Source organism: Oryx dammah, unplaced genomic scaffold (genome assembly GCF_014754425.2).
Source record: "Oryx dammah isolate SB20612 unplaced genomic scaffold, SCBI_Odam_1.1 HiC_scaffold_21, whole genome shotgun sequence".
NCBI classification, from domain to species: Eukaryota; Metazoa; Chordata; class Mammalia; order Artiodactyla; family Bovidae; genus Oryx; species Oryx dammah.
Window position 1 is genome coordinate 78,164,026 of NW_024070205.1, and position 16,754 is coordinate 78,180,779.

The 16,754-nt window shown below is 39.6% G+C and overlaps 1 pseudogene; it reads left to right on the plus strand.

The window, feature by feature from the left end:
• Positions 1-2,076: 2,076 nt before the first annotated feature.
• On the plus strand, positions 2,077-3,101 carry LOC120879884 (annotated as a pseudogene).
• The last annotated feature ends 13,653 nt before the right edge of the window (positions 3,102-16,754 follow it).

Sequence of the window (16,754 nt, forward strand, 5' to 3'; positions counted from 1 at the left end):
AAACCTGTACTAATGTCAGCATTTATAATGAGTTTCAGTTTTCACATATCTTGCAAGACATAGAGGGTTTGTTAAAAGTAAAGAGACTAATAGGAGTCTACACTCCCAGTATAAATCCATAAACCTAGAGCCCATAGGCTACAATTCATTACAAGAGTGAATTAAAGATAAATTGGTGTCATGCCCAGCTGCCTTAAATCTGGGACTAAATAGAAGAAAAGCATTTCTTTTGAGAATTAGTAAGTACCAGCTAGACCTTGTGCAGATTTTTGGCCCACAATTCACACTATCCTGGGGGTTCAAAAATTCTAAAGCCAAACATTTATTTTTTTGTATGATCCTGAGCTAGCAATGTCTTCAGGTGCTTGGCAGTAGCAAATAGAAAACATCGCAGAGGAAAGTAATTTCAATCCAAGCATCAGAGAATTCCCACAGATACAGGTTTAAGAAACATGAGCTTACCAAAAAAATCACAAAACGCAAGGAAACAAGATACCATGAGTGAGGTGCCAGAAGGGAAAAAGTAGAGGGCATATAGTGGTTCACAACCTAGGGCAACTTTGCCCTCCAAAAGACATTGTTGGTTGTCACAGCTGGGAGAGGAATGCGTATGCTCTTGGAATCTAGTGTGCAGAGCCCAGTTGCTGTCAAACACTCTCTAATGTGCAGGACAATCTTCTACAATAAAGTCTTCTCTGGCTCAAGATGTCAATAGTGTTAACACTTAGAAACCCTGAGAGAGTAGAATCATGCCTACAAGCCTTCTATTCTGGATCTGAAAAAACATACATAATATGTATAAACTTAAGGAAAATTAAAATATCCAAAAACAGCAATTGAACTAAAAAACAATTGAACTAAATTGTAAAACAATTGAAGACAGTTGAACAATTGTAAAACAATTGAACTAAAAAATTCAGTGGAACAAACATTCTGAAAAATAACTTGGAATTATCTAGTAAAATTAAAGACATACATAATCTGTGACCCAAGATTCCTAGTACATAGCCTTGAGAAATTCATGCACATGTGTTTTGATATGCATTGTTGAAAATAGTGCCTCCATAAAAAGGGGAAAAGACTAATCCAGATATCCATCAAAAATAGAATAAAAAGTATAATATTTTCATGAACTGTACTGCCTCAAAGCATGGAAAGTAAGTGAACCACAGGTACAAAAACATGGATTAATGTTCAAATATCATGTTGAATAAAAGATGTAAGACCCTAAATATAAGATGTAAAGATGTATAAGATCTAAAGATGTAAGACCCTAAATATAGAGTATTACATTAAAACAGACAAACAAAAATGGATATAGGTGGTAAAACTGTAAAGAAAAGCAAAGAAATTATTAGACTAAAGTCAGAGTGATGATTATCTCTCATGGAGGAAGTGGTGGTTGAGGATCAGGAACAGAGACAGAAATTCTGGACTTCGGTAAAGTTCCATTTCTAGGGTGATTACTTAGTATTTGTTTCATAATTAATTGTTAAGCTGGGAAAGTGAAAATGTCGGTCCCTCGGGCCTGTCTGACTCTTTGCAGCCCCATGAACTGTAGCCCTTCAGGCTCCTCTCTCTATGGAATTCTCCAGGAAAGAACACTGGAGTGGGTTGTCATTTCCTTCTCCATTTATATTTTGCACTTTTCTGAATGGTGTTACATTTTCTCAATTAAAAAAAAAAGGTTTGAAAAAGGCGTTTGAAAAATGAAATGGACAGGTTAAACACCAGCTTAGGAAAAGCTGAAGTGAGATTTACAATATTGGAAGACAGATCTAAAGAAACTCTTCAGAACACAGTTCAGAGAGACAAAGAGACAAAAAGTAGGAAAGAAAGATTGAACTGGAATTCTAAAGATGTGAGACAAAGAGGGGCAGTATTTGAAGAGCTAAAGGCTGAAAACTTCTCAGAACTGAAGAACAAATAACCGACAAAATTGGGAAGCCCAGCTAATCACAAGCAGTTTAAATAAAAAGTATATACACCTGTAACATATATGGAAAATTTCATAATGTATAAATTTTTAACAAGGGCTCCATGTAGCTCTTGGTACTTGACCCGACTTCTGTCAAAATGTCTCCTGTTCCTGAATTTCTGTGCAAGCCCAGCATGAAGGGTAACCACACTATACCTTTAAGTACAGACAGGTCAGTCAAAGCATAGGACAACTCTGATGCTGAGTAGAATGCTTTGAACATTGAAACAGCCATCATGTCAATGTATACCAAAACCAATACAGAATTGTAAAGTAAAAAAAAAAAAAAAAAAAAAAAAAGACCAGAGGTATGGATGAGGTTTCTATCATCCACATTTTGACCAAATGAGGCAATGAAAAGAGACAGGATATTGCCCACCAGAGAAGGACCAAAAAGAAACTTGCATCAGGACTGAAGTCAGCCTTGTCCAGCCATCTAAAGATGGTGATTTGAGACTATTGAAAACACTTGCTCAGTATTATGCTTCTGATTTGAAAGACACCATGAAGGGGCTGGGGTGCAATGAGGACTCCCTGAGATTATTTGCTCAAGGACCAACCAGGAGCTACAGAAAATTAACCGAGTCTACAAGGAAATGTACAAAATTGATCTGGAGAAGGGCATTATTTCTGAAACATCTGGTGACTGCTGCAAGTAGTCAGTTGCCTCTGTAAGGGGTAGAAGAGGAGAGGATGGCTCTGTCATTACATACTAACTGACCAAGATACCTGCAGTCTCTGTTGTACTAAAGAAAAGAGGAGAGAACTGATGTTCTTAATGGATAAACATCATGACCAAATGGAGTGTGAGTCATCTCCAGAAAGAAGTACTTGAAAGGTACAAGAGTTATGTCCCTTAGAGACTTATAAAACATATTAGAGAGCATAAAGAAAGAGGTCAAAGGAGACTGGGAAGATGTTTCCCTAAACCTGGCCCAGAGTATTCATAATAAATTCCTGTATTTTGCTGTACATGACTCCATGAAGGGCAAGCCCTCATTATAAGGGCTTGATTAGAATCATGGTCTCCCACAATTACAAGCTGCTGTGCTACTACATCCAGCAAGACACCAGGAGTGACTACCAGAAAGTGCTCTATGCCTGTGTGTTGGGGATGACTTAAGCATGAGATAGCATGAGCATCCAGAAGTGGTATTCCTTTGCTTCCAGCTAACAGTCCTAGAAAATCAGCTTGCCACAAACAGCCCCCTGTGCCCATTCCCTGTGAGGATGATGTTAGTATTGCTCCCCTTGGCCCCAACCTTATTTTAGTTGCCCAAGCATTTCTTTCCTTTCCTGTCTAGTCTTCCTTTTTATCCAAAAAAAAAAAAAAGAACATTCCAAGGAGTTGGAAGTGCCATCTCTGATGTGAAACACTTTACCTCTTGTGTACTATGTCATAATGTCATAAACAGATGGATAAAATAAATTTTTATTTTAAAAATTAAAAAAATAAAAATTAAAGAGAAAAGATATTAAAAGCAGTCAGCAAGAAAAAATATATAACCTTCAAGTAAATGATACCTAGACTGACTCCTTTTTTCATCAACAGTGAAAGTTAGAGGATAGTACAATAATATTCTTTAATGTGATAAAGAAAAATAAATCTATTATAAATCTATTATATTATCATATGTATGAAAATAACATCCATGAAAGACACAAAAACATTAAATAACTCATGGAATAAAGACATTGAAATTAAAAATATTTAGAAAGGCTTACAGACAACACATTACATGTCAAACTTGTGAAATACAATTAAAGTGGTACTTTAAAGAAAAATTATAGTTTTAAATGCTTATATTAGAAAATAAATCAGAAGGAGGGTCAATATGGGTAGAGGTGTAGGACGTGGAGCTTACCTCCTCCCACAAATACATCAAAAATACATCTATGTGTGGAACAATTCTCATAAAACATCTACTGAACACAGGTAGAAGACCTCAGACTTCTGAAAGAGCAAGAAAATCTCCATGGAACTAGGTATAACAAAAGGAAAAAAGGAGAGAGAGAGAGAGAAAGGAATCAGGATAGGACCAGTGCTCTTGGGCAGGAGCTGTGAAAGAAAAACATTGCCACACCCTGGGAAGTCTCACTGGTGTAAAGACCAGCCAGGATGGAATGGGAGCTTCAGAGACTTGCAGGAGAGCGCAACTGGTTTGTGTAAGGCACAACAGAGAGAGACTTGCCCAGATGTTCAATACCATCACCATGCACTCCTCAGTCTGAGATGCTTGTCTGCCAGGGCAGGCAGGAACTGAGTGCCAAAGCTGGGGCTTCAGAGGTCAGACATGGGGAGACAGCTGGGACTGACTGCATAGAGACAGTCTGAACGGACGGGAGAGGGGTGTGGTTACAACCAAGGGTACATGCAGAAAAAACGTGGGCCAGCCAGAGAGACAAGGTACCATTATTGGGGGTTGTGCTAGGGAAGGGGCAGGATCACTACAGAAACTTTTTTCCCTTCTGCATGCTCTCAGGCAACAGGACACAACTTACACAAGCTCTCATGGTGAGCATGAGCTCCCATTGCCATAGTGGGTTCCAGAGGTGGGTGCAGGCCACCTTTACTGCCAAGAGAATCAGGAGTGAGTGCCAATCACTGTCCCCTGTCACGGGCCTAGGAAGCTTGCACAGACTGCTGCCACTGCTGAGAGACACACGAGCAATAGTCAATCACTGTCCTTGCCGGTGTGGCCTCCAGGAGTAGATGCAAGCCACTACATCTGCACATCCCCTATGAAGGGGATAATAGCCAGGGCATGCTAAGGAAAGAAAGAGGCAGAAGGCATCCAAACTAAAAGCAGCCCTCATGCCAAAAGTATTAAAGCCACACAAGTTACACAAGGACACTGCTGCATGTAACTAGCTGTCTAAGACTACAGTAGATAACTTTCTCCTAAATTCACAGAGTAAGAGAAATAGAAGTAAAATGAAGAAGCAGAGGAACCTCAGTTAAAAGGCAATGAAACAAATATCAAACTTGTGAAATACAAATTTTCATTCTTTTTATGGTTGAGTAATATTCCATTATATATATATATCACATATTTTTTAATCCACTCATCTCTTTATGGGCATTTAAGTTACTTCCACATTTTGGCTATTGCAAATAATGCTGCTATGAATAATGGAGTACATACATCTTTTCAAATTTGTTTTTTTGTTTTCTTCTGATAGATACCTAGAGTAGAATTGCTAAATAATGAAACAGTTCTATTTTTAGTTTTTGAGGAAACTCTGTACTGTTTCCCAAGTGGCTACCTAAATTTACATTCCCACCAACAGTATACTAGGTTCCTTTTCTCCACATCCTTGCCAATATTTTTTATCTGTGATATTTTGATGATAGCCACTCTGACAGACTTTATTTTTTTGGGCTTCAAAATCACTGCAGATGGTGACTGCAGCCATGAAATTAAAAGATGCTTACTCCTTGGAAGAAAAGTTATGACCAACCTAGAGAGCATATTGAAAAGCAGAGATATTACTTTGCCGACTAAGGTCCATCTAGTCAAGGCTATGGTTTTTCCTGTGGTCATGTATGGATGTGAGAGTTGGACTGTGAAGAAAGCTGAGCGCCAAAGAATTGATGCTTTTGAACTGTGGTGTTGGAGAAGGCTCTTGAGAGTCCCTTGGACTGCAAGGAGATCCAACCAGTCCATTCTGAAGGAGATCAGCCCTGGGATTTCTTTGGAAGGAATGATGCTAAAGCTGAAACTCCAGTACTTTGGCCACCTCATGCAAAGAGTTGACTCATTGGAAAAGTCTCTGATGCTGGGAGGTATTGGGGCCAGGAGGAAAAGGGGATGACAGAGGATGAGATGGCTGGATGGCATCACCGACTCGGTGGACGTGGGTCTGAGTGAACTCTGGGAGTTGGTGATGGATAGGGAGGCCTGGCGTGCTGCAATTCATGGGGTCGCAAAGAATCGGACACGACTGAGCGACTGAACTGAACTGAACTCTGACAGGTATATATAATGATTTAAATTTCTTAACTAGAATGCTTAACACATCAATTTTAGTCTGCTTTCTTTTTTATTGAAGTATAGTTGATCTATAATATTGTGTTTATTTCTGCTATACAGCAAAGTGATTAAGACACACACACACACACACACACATGCTCATGTGTTCAATTGCTTCAGTTGTGTCTGACTCTTTGCTACCCTATGGACTGTAGCCCACCAGGCTCCTCAGTCCATGGGATTTTCCTGTAAGAATACTGGAGTGGATTACCATGCCCTCCTCCAGGGGATCTTCCAGATCCAGGGGTCGACCTCACATCTCCTGTGTCTCCTGCATTGTATGCAGATTCTTTCCCACTGAGCCATTCTTTTTTTATATTACTTTTCCATTAAGGTTTATCTCAGGTCATTGATATAATTCCCTCTGCTATAGAGTAGGACTTTGTTGTCTATCTGTTCTATATGTAATCGTTTACATCTACTAGCCCCAAACTCAAAGTCCAATCCTCTCCCATCCCTCTCTCTTGGAAACCACAGATCTGTTCTCTCTTTCTGTGATTTTGTTTCTGCTTTGTATACAAGTTCGTATTTTAGATTCCACATGCAACTGATATCATATGGTATTTGTTTTTCCTTTTCTGACTTACTTTACTTAGTATGATAATTTCTACTTGCACCCATGTTAATGCAAAAGGCATCACTCCATCCTTTTCTATGGCTAGTATTATTCCCTCATTTCTATCTTCCTTATCCATTCATCTGTCAATGGACATTTAGGTTGTCTCCATGTCTTGGCTATTGTGAACAGAGCTGTTATGAACATAGGGGTATGTGTATCTCTTTAAATTATAGTTTCATTCAGATATACATCCAGGAGTGGGATTGCAGATCATATGATAAATCTATTTTTAGTTTTCTGAGGAACCTCCATACTGTTTTCCATAGTGGCTGCACCAACTTACATTCCCACCAACAGTGTAGGAGTGTTCCATTTTCTCTACATCTTCTCTAGCATTTGTTACTTGTATACTTTTTAATAATGCCATTCGGAGTGGTGTAAGGTGGTACCTCATTGTAGTTTTGACTTGCATTTCTCTAATCATTAGCAATGTTGAGCATCTTTTTATGTGTTTATTGGCCATCTGTATGTCTTCTGCCCATTTTTCAACTGGATTGCTTGGTTTTTTGTTGTTGAGTTGCATGAGCTTTGTATATTTGGAAATTAAGTCCTTATTAATCACATTGTTTGCAAATATTTTCTCCCATTCCATAGGCTGTCTTTTTGTTTTGTTCATGGGTTCCTTTGCTATGAAAAAGCTTGTAAGTTTGATTAGTTTGCTTTTTGTTTATTTTTGTTTTTAGTTCTATTACCTTGGGAGACTGACCTAAAAAAACTTTAGTAAAATTGTCTATGTTCTCTTCTAGGAATCTTATGGTGCCTTGTCTTATGTTTAAGTCTTTAAACCATTGTTATTTTATTTTTTAGCTTTTTTTGTGAATCTATTTTTTCTCTTTATTTTATTTTTTAAGCCATTGTTAGTTTATTTTTGTGCATGGTGGGAGGATGTGTTCTAACTACATTGATTTACATGCAGCTGTGCAACTTTCCCAGCCCAACTTGTTGAAAAGACTGTCTTTTCCCCATTGAATATTCTTGCCTCCTTTGTAAAATATGAATTATCCATGTGTGTGGGTTTTTTCCTGGGCTTTCTATTATGTTCCATTAATCTTTATGGTTGATTTTGTGCCAATACCACACTGTTTTGATTATTGTAGCCTTGTGGTATTGTCTGAAATCTGGGTGAGTTATGCCTCCTGCTTTGTTCTTTTTCCTGAGAATTGCTTTGGCAATTCTGAGTTTTATTAATGATTCCATACAAACTTTAGGATTATTTGTTCCAATCTGTGAAAAATGTCATGGGTAATTCAATGGGGATTGTATTAAATCTGTATATTGTTTTGAGTAGTATGGTCATTTTAACAATATTAATTCTTCCAATCCAAGAGCATGGAATATCTTTCCATTTCTTTAAATCACCTTTAATTTCCTTTATTAATATTTTATAGTTCTTAGCATATGTCTTTCACCTTCTCAGGTTTAAGGGCTTTTTTTAGTGCAATTTAAAAAGGTATTGGTACTTTTTCTTTTTTTACATTCTCTGCTATTTCACTTAAAGTTAGTATAAATAAATAGAACTGATTTCTCCACATTAATATTGTATCCTGCATTGTATGCAGATTCTGAACTCATTTATTAATTCTGGTAGTTCTATGTGGCATCTTTTGGGTTTTCTATATATAACATCTTACCACCTGCATATAATGACAACTTTACCTCTTCCCTTCCAATTTGGACATATTTTATTTCTTTTTCTTCTCTGTTTTCTGTGGCTAGGACTTCCAATACTATATTGAAAAGAAGTGGTGACAGTGGCCATCCTTGTCTCATTGCAGATTTTAGCAGGAGGGCTTTCAGGGTTTCATTGTTGAGTACTATATTGGCTGTCAGTTTCTCATAAATAGCTTCTATTTTAAGTTTTTAATTATAGTATAGTTGCTCTACAGTGTTGTGTTAGCTTCTGCTGGAGAGAAAAGTGAGTCAGATACACACACACTCACTCACACACACACACACACACACACACACACACACACACATCAACTGCTTTTTAGATTTCCTTCTCAGTTAGGTCACCACAGATCATTGAGTAGACTTCCCTGTGCTATACAACAGATTCTCATTAGTTATCCATTTTATACATAGATCAGTTTTCCCTAGTAAAGAATCTGCCTGCAATGCAGGAGATCCAGGTTCAATTCCTGGGTGAGGAAAATTCTCTGGAGAAGGAAATGACAACCCACTCCAGTATTCTTGCCTGGAAAACCCAGTGAACAGAAGCACCTGGTGGGCTACAGTCCATGGGGTCGTGAAGAGTCTGACACAACTTAGCAACTAAACCACCACCACCATATATGTCAATCCCAATATCCCAATTTGTCCCACACCCCATCCTCCCCCCCCCCCGGCAAGCTTCAATTTGTTCTCTACATCCATAAGTCTATTTCTACTTTGCAAATAAGTTCAACAGTATCATTTTTCTGTCTCAGTCTCTGTGGGGCCTCCGGTCCTGGTGCACACAAGGTTTGTTTGAGCCCTCTGAGCTTCTCTGGAGGGTATGGGGTTTGATTCTAAATGTGATTTCACCACTCCTACCATCTTATTGGCGCCTCTCCTTTGCCCCGGACACAGGGTATCTCCTCACAGCCACTGCAGCACCACATAGCCACCAGGGTCACGCAGTCACTGCTTCAGCGTCTACCATCTTGCTGGGGCTTCTCTGCCTGTAGATGTGGGGTACATCCTCTTTCCAGTGCTGTGCAGCTGCCACTCCAGAGGAGGCACCAGTCAGCAGTGGAGTGCCACAGGGGTGGGGGTTCTGGGTGCAGCAGATTTGAGTATGACATAAGCCCTCTTGGAGGAGGTTGCCATTAACCTCACCATAGAGCTGCCAGAACTTACACAGGACTGGGAAACAGACTCTTGGAGGGCACAAATAGAACTCTGGCTGCACCAGAACCCAGGAGAAAGGAGCAGTGACCCCACAAATGACACACTCAGACTTGCCTGTGAGTGTCCAGAAGTTTTTGGCAGAGGCGTGGGTCGGAGGTGGTCTGCTACAGGGTGGGGGCACTGAGTGTAGCAGTGTGTGCATGGGACCTTTTGAAGGAGGTACCCATTGTTTTTCATTACCTCCACCATAGTTTGGCCCCAGGTACATAACAGGGAGGGAACATAGCCCCACCCATCAACAGAAAATTGGATTAACGATCTACTGAGCATGGCCCTGCCTATCAGAACAAGACCCGGTTTCCCCCTCAGTCAGTTTCTCCTATAAGGAAGCATCCATAAGCCTCATTTTTTTTGTTTAATTTGCATTTTTAAAAATTAATTACTTTATTTTAACTTGAGGCTAATTACTTTACAATATTGTAGTGGTTTTTGCCAAACATCAACATGAATCAGCCATGGGTGCATATGTGTTCCCCATCCAGAACCACCCTCCCACCTCCTTCCCCATCCCATCTCCCAGGGTCATCCCAGTACACCAGCCCTGAAAACCCTGTCTCATGCATGAAACCTGGACCAGCGATCTGCTTCATATATGATAATATACACGTTTCAACACTACCCTCATAAATCATCCCCCACCCTCGCCTTCTCCCACAGAGTCCAAAAGACTGTTCTTGACATCTGTGTCTCTTTTGCTGTCTCGCATATAGGGTCATCATTACCATCTTTCTAAATTCCATATATATGCGTTAGTACACTCTATTGGTGTTTTTCTTTCTGACTTACTTCACTCTGTATAATAGGCTCCAGTTTCATCCACCTCATTAGAACTGACTTAAATGCATTCTTTTTAATGGCTGAATAATATTCCATTGTGTATATTTACCACAGCTTTCTTATCATTTGTCTGGCGATGGACATCCAGGTTGCTTCCATGTCCTGGCTATTGTAAACAGTGCTGCGATGAAATTGGGGTACACGTGCCTCTTTCAATTCTGCTTTCCTCAGTGTGTATGCCCAGCAGGGGGTTTGCTGGGTTATATGGCAGTTCTATTTTCAGTTTTTAATGAATCTCCATAGTGGCTGTACTAGTTTGCATTCCTACCAACAGTGTAAGAGGAGGGTTCCTTTTTCTCCACACCCTCTCCAGCATTTATTGTTTGTAGACATTTTGATAGCAGCCAACCTGACTTGTGTGAGATGGTACCTCATTGTGGTTTTGATTGGCATTTCTCTGATAATGACTGATGATGAACATCATTTCATGTGTTCGTTAGCCATCCGTATGTCTTCTTTGGAGAAATGTCTGTTTAGTTCTTTGGCCCACTTTTTGATTGAATCGTTATTTTTCTGGAATTGAGCTTCAGGAGCTGCTTGTATATTTTTGAGATTAATTCTTGGTCCATTGCTTTGTTTACTATTATTTCCTCCCATTCTCAAGGCTGTCTTTCCACCTTGCTTATAGTTGCCTTCATTGTGTAAAAGCTTTTAAGTTTAATTAGGACCCATCTGTTTATTTTTGCTTTTATTTCCAATATAAAATGGCTGAATTGAACTGAACTGAACTGATTCCTAAATATTTTATTCTTTTCATTGCAATGGTGAATGGAATTATTTCCTTCATTTCTCTTTCTGTTTTCGCATTGTTAGTGTATAGGAATTCAAGGGATTTCTCTGTGCTAATTTTATATCTTGCAACTTCAGTATATTCATTGATTAAGTTCAGTTCAGTTCAGTCACTCAGTCATGTCCGACTCTCTGCGACGCCATGAATCACAGCATTCCAAGCCTCCCTGTCCATTATCAACTCACGGAGTTGACTCAATCTCATGTCCATCAAGTCAGTGATGCCATCCAGCAATTTCATCCTCTGTCATCCCCTTCTCCTCCTGCCCCCAATCCCTCTCAGCATCAGGGTCTTTTCCAATGAGTCAACTCTGCATGAGGTGGGCAAAGTATTGAAGTTTCAGCTTCAGCATCAATCCTTCCAATAAACACCCAGGACTGATCTCCTTTAGAATGGACTGGTTGGGTCTCCTTGCAGTCCAAGGGACTCTCAAGAGTCTTCTCCAACACCACAGTTCAAAAGCATCAATTCTTCAGTGCTCAGCTTTCTTCACAGTCCAACTCTCACATCCATACATGACCACTGGAAAAACCATAGCCTTGACTAGACAGACCCTTGTTGGCAAAGTAATATTCTCTGCTTCTCAATATACTATCTAGGTTGGTCATAACTTTCCTTCCAAGGAGTAAGCGTCTTTTAATTTCATGGCTGCCACCACCATCTGGAGTGATTTTGGAGCCCCGAAAAATAAAAAGTCTGACACTGTTTCCACTGTTTCCCCATCTATTTCCCATGAAGTGATGGGAACAAATGCCATGATTTTAGTTTTCTGAATGTTGAGCTTTAAGCCAACTTTTTCACTCTCCTCTTTCACTTTCATCAAGAAGCTTTTTAGTTCCTCCTCACTTTCTGCCATAAGGGTGGTGTCATCTGCATGTCTGAGGTTATTGATATTTCTCCCTGCAATCTTGATTCCATCTTGTGCTTCTTCCAGCCCAGCGTTTCTCATGATGAACTCTACATAGAAGTTAAGTAATCAGGGTGACAATATACAGCCTTGACTTTCTCCTTTTTCTATTTGGAACTAGTCTGCTGTTCCATGTCCAGTTCTAACTGTTGCTACCTGACATGCATATAGGTTTCTCAAGAGGCAGGTCAGGTGGTCTGGTATTCCCATCTCTTTAAGAATTTTCCACAGTTTGTTGTGATCCACACAGTCAAAGGCTTTGGCATAGTCAATAAAGCAGAGATAGACGTTTTTTCTGGAACTCTCTTCCTTTTTCCATGATCCAGCAGATGTTGGCAATTTGATCTCTGGTTCCTCTGCCTTTTTTAAAACCAGTTTGAACATCAGGTAGTTCACAGTTCACGTATTGCTGAAGCCTGGCTTGGAGAATTTTGAGCATTACTTTTACTAGTGTGTGAGATGAGTGCAACTGTGCAACAGTTTGAACATTTTTGGCATTGCCTTTCTTTGAGACTGGAATAAAAACTGATATTTTTCAGTCCTGTGGCCACTGCTGAGTTTTCCAAATTTGCTGGCATATTGAGTGCAGCACTTTCACAGCATCATCTTTCAGGATTTGAAAAAGCTCAACTGGAATTCCATCATTTCCACTAGCTTTGTTCGTAGTGATGCTTTCTAAGGCCCACTTGACTTCATATTCCAGGATGTCTGGCTCTAGGTGAGTGATCAAACCATTGTGATTATCTGGGTCATGAAGATCTTTTTTGTACAGTTCTTCTGTGTATTGTTGCCACCTCTTCTTAATAGCTTCTGCTTCTGTTAGGTCCATACCATTTCTGTCCTTTATCGAGCCCATCTTTCCATGAAATGTTCCCTGGGTGTCTCTAATTTACTTAAAGAGATCTTTAGTCTTTCCCATTCTGTTGTTTTCCTCTATTTCTTCACATTGATCGCTGAGGAAGGCTTTCTTATCTTTCCTTACTATTCTTTGGAACACTGCATTCAGATGCATATATCTTTCCTTTTTTCCTTTGCTTTTCACTTCTCTTCTTTTCACAGCTATTTGTAAGGGCTCCCCAGACAGCCATTTTGTAATGCTTTTTTGCATTTCTTTTCCATGGGGATGGTCCTGATCTCTGTCTCCTGTACAATGTCACAAATTACAGTCCATAGTTCATCAAGCACTCTATCAGATCTAGTCCCTTAAAATCTGTTTCTCACTTCCACTGTATAATCATAAGGGATTTGATTTAGGTTATACCTGAATTGTCTAGTGGTTTTCCCCAATTTCTTCAATTTAAGTCTGAATTTGGCAATAAGGAGTTCATGATCTGAGCCACAGTCAGCTCCCGGTCTTGTTTTAGCTGAATGTATAGAGTTTCTCCATCTTTGACTGCAAAGAATATAATCAATCTAATTTCAGTGTTGATTATCTCTAGTAATTTTCTGGTGGAGTCTTTAGGGTTTTCTTTGTAAAGGATCATGTCATCTGCAAGCAGTGAGAGTTTTACTTCTTCTTTTCCAATCTGGATTCCCTTTATTTCTTTTTCTTCTCTGATTGCTGTGGCTAAAACTTTCAAAAGTGTGTTGAATAGTAGTGGTGAGAGTGGGCACCCTTGTTTTGTTTCTGACTTTAGGGGAAATGTTTTCAATTTTTCACCATTGAAGATAATGTTTGCTGTGGGTTTATCATATATGGCTTTTATTATGTTGAGGTATGTTCCTTCTATGCCGGCTTTCTGGAGGGTTTTTATCATAAATGGATGCTGAATTTTGTCAAAGGCTTTCTCTGCATCTATTGAGATAATTTTATGGTTTTTATCTTTCAATTTGTTAATGTGATGTATCACATTGTTTGATTTGTGGATATTAAAGAATCCTTGCATCTCTGGGTAAAGCCCACTTGGTCATTATGTATGATCTTTTTAATATGTTGTTGGATTATGTTTACTAGAATTTTGTTAAGGATTTTTGCATCTATGTTCATCAGCGATTTCCATAAGCCTCTTATTCTTCTCCATCAGAGGTCAGATAGACTGAAAACCACAATCACAGAAAACTAACCAATCTAATCATTTGGACTATGGAAGGGTCATGGTGGAGAGTTCTGCAAAACGTGGTCCACTGTCGAAGGGAATGGCAAACCACTTCAGGATTCCTGGCTTGAGAACCCCATGAACAGTATGAAAAAGCAAAAAGATAGGACACTGAAAGATGAACTCCCCAGGTCAGTAAGTGCCCAATATGCTGCTGGAGATCAGTGGCGAAATAACTCCAGAAAGAATGAAGAGACAGAGCCAAAGCAAAAGCAGCACCCAGTTGTGGATGTGACTGGTGATGGAAGTAAAGTCCAATGCCAAAAAGAGTAATATTGCATAGCAACCTGGAATGTTAGGTCCACGAATCAAGGCAAATTGGAAGTGGTCAAACAGGAGATGGCAAGAGTAAACATTGACATTTTAGGAATCAGTGAACTAAAATGGACTAGAATGTGTGAATTTAACTCAGATGACCATTATATCTACTATGATGGGCAAGAATCCCTCAGAAGAAGTGGAGTAGTCAACAAAAGAGTCCAAAATGCAGTACTTGGATGCAACCTCAAAAACGACAGAATGATCCCTGTTCATTTCCAAGGCAAACTATTCAATATCACAGTAATGCAAGTCTATGCCTTGACCAGTAATGCTGAAGAAGCTGATGGTGAACTGTTGGTTCTAACACGACCTACAAGAGCTTCTAGAACTAACACCCAAAAAAGATGTCCTTTTCATTCTAGTGGACTGGAATGCAACAGTAAGAAGTCAAGAAACACCTGGAGTAACAGGCAAACTTGACCTTGGAGTACAGAATAAAGCAGGGCAAAGTCTAATAGAGTTTTGCCAAGAGAACGCATTGGTCATAGCAAACACCCTCATCCAACAACACAAGAGAAGACTGCACATGGACATCATCAGGTGGTCAATACTGAAATTAGATTAATTATATTCTTTGCAGCCAAAGATGGAGAAGCTCTATACAGTCAGCAAAACAAGACCAGGAGTTGACTGTGAGTCAGATCATGAACTCCTTATTGCAAATTCAGATTTAAATTGAAGAAAGTAGGGAAAACCTCTAGACCATTCAGGTATGACTTAAATCAAATCCCTTATGATTATATATTGGAAGTGACAAATAGATTCAAGGGATCAGATCTGTTAGAGTGTCTGAAGAACTATGGATGGAGGCTCATGACATTGCACAGGAGGCAGGGATCAAGACCACCTCCAAGAAAAAGAAATGCAAAAAGGTGAAATGGTTGTCTGAGGAGGCCTTACAAATGGCTGTGAAAAGAAGAGAAGCAAAAGGCAAAGTAGAAAAGGAAAGATATTCCCATTTGAATGCATAATTCCAAAGAATAGCAAGGAGAGATAAGAATGCCTTCCTCAGTGATCAATGCAAAAAAATAGAGGAAAACAATAGAATGGGAAAGACTAGATATCTCTTCAAGAAAATTAGAGATACCAAGGGAATATTTCATGCCAAGATGGGCACAATAAAGGACAGAAATGGTATAGACCTAACAGACGCAGACGATATTAAGAAGAGGTGGCAAGAATACACAAAACTACACAAAAAAGATCTTCACCACCAGGATAATCACGATGGTGTGATCACTCACCTAGTCAGACATCTTGCAATGTGAAATCCAGTGGGCCTTCACCCCACTCCAGTACTCTTGCCTTGAAAATCCCATGGACGGAGGAGCCTGGTAGGTTGCAGTCCAGAGGGTCGCGAAGAGTCGGACACGACTGAGTGACTTCACTTTCACTTTTCAGTTTCATGCTTTGGAGAAGGAAATGGCAACCCACTCCAGTGTTCTTGCCTGGAGAATCCCAGGGACAGGGGACCTGGTGGGCTGCCATCTCTGGGGTCACACAGAGTCAGACATGATTGAAGCAACTTAGCAGTAGGAAGAATCACTACAAACAAAGCTAGGAGAGGTTTGAGCTATTTCAAATCCTAAAAGATGATGCTGTGAAAGTGTTGCATTCAATATGCCAGCAAATTTGGAAAACTCAGAAGTGGCCACAGGCCTTGAAAAGGTCAGTTTTCATCGAAAAACCCAAAGAATGTTCAAACTTCTACACAATTTCACACATCCCACACACTAGTAAAATAATGCTCAAAATTCTCCTAGCCAGACTTCAACAGTATGTGAATTAAGAACTTGCAGATATTCAAGCTGGATTTAGAAAAGGCAGAGGAAACAGAGATCAAATTGCAAACATCAATTGGATTACTGAAAAAGCAAGAGAGTTCCAGAAAAACATCTATTTCTGCTTTATTGACTATGCCAAAGCCTTTGACTGTGTGGATCACAACAAACTGTAGAAAATTCTGAAAGAGATGGGAATACCAGACCACCTGACCTGCCTCTTAAGAAATCTGTATGCAGGTCAGGAAGCAATAGTTAGAACTGGACATGGAACAACAGACTGGTTCCAAATAGGGAAAGAAGTACCTTAAGGCTGTATATTGTCACCCTGCTTATTTAACTTAGATGCAGAGTACATCATGAGAAATGCTGAGGTGGATAAAGCACAAGCTAGAATCAAGATTGTGGGGAGAAATTCCAATAACCTCAGATATGCAGATGATACCACCTTTATGGCAGAAAGTGAACTAAAGAGCCTCTTGATGAAAGTGAAAGAGGA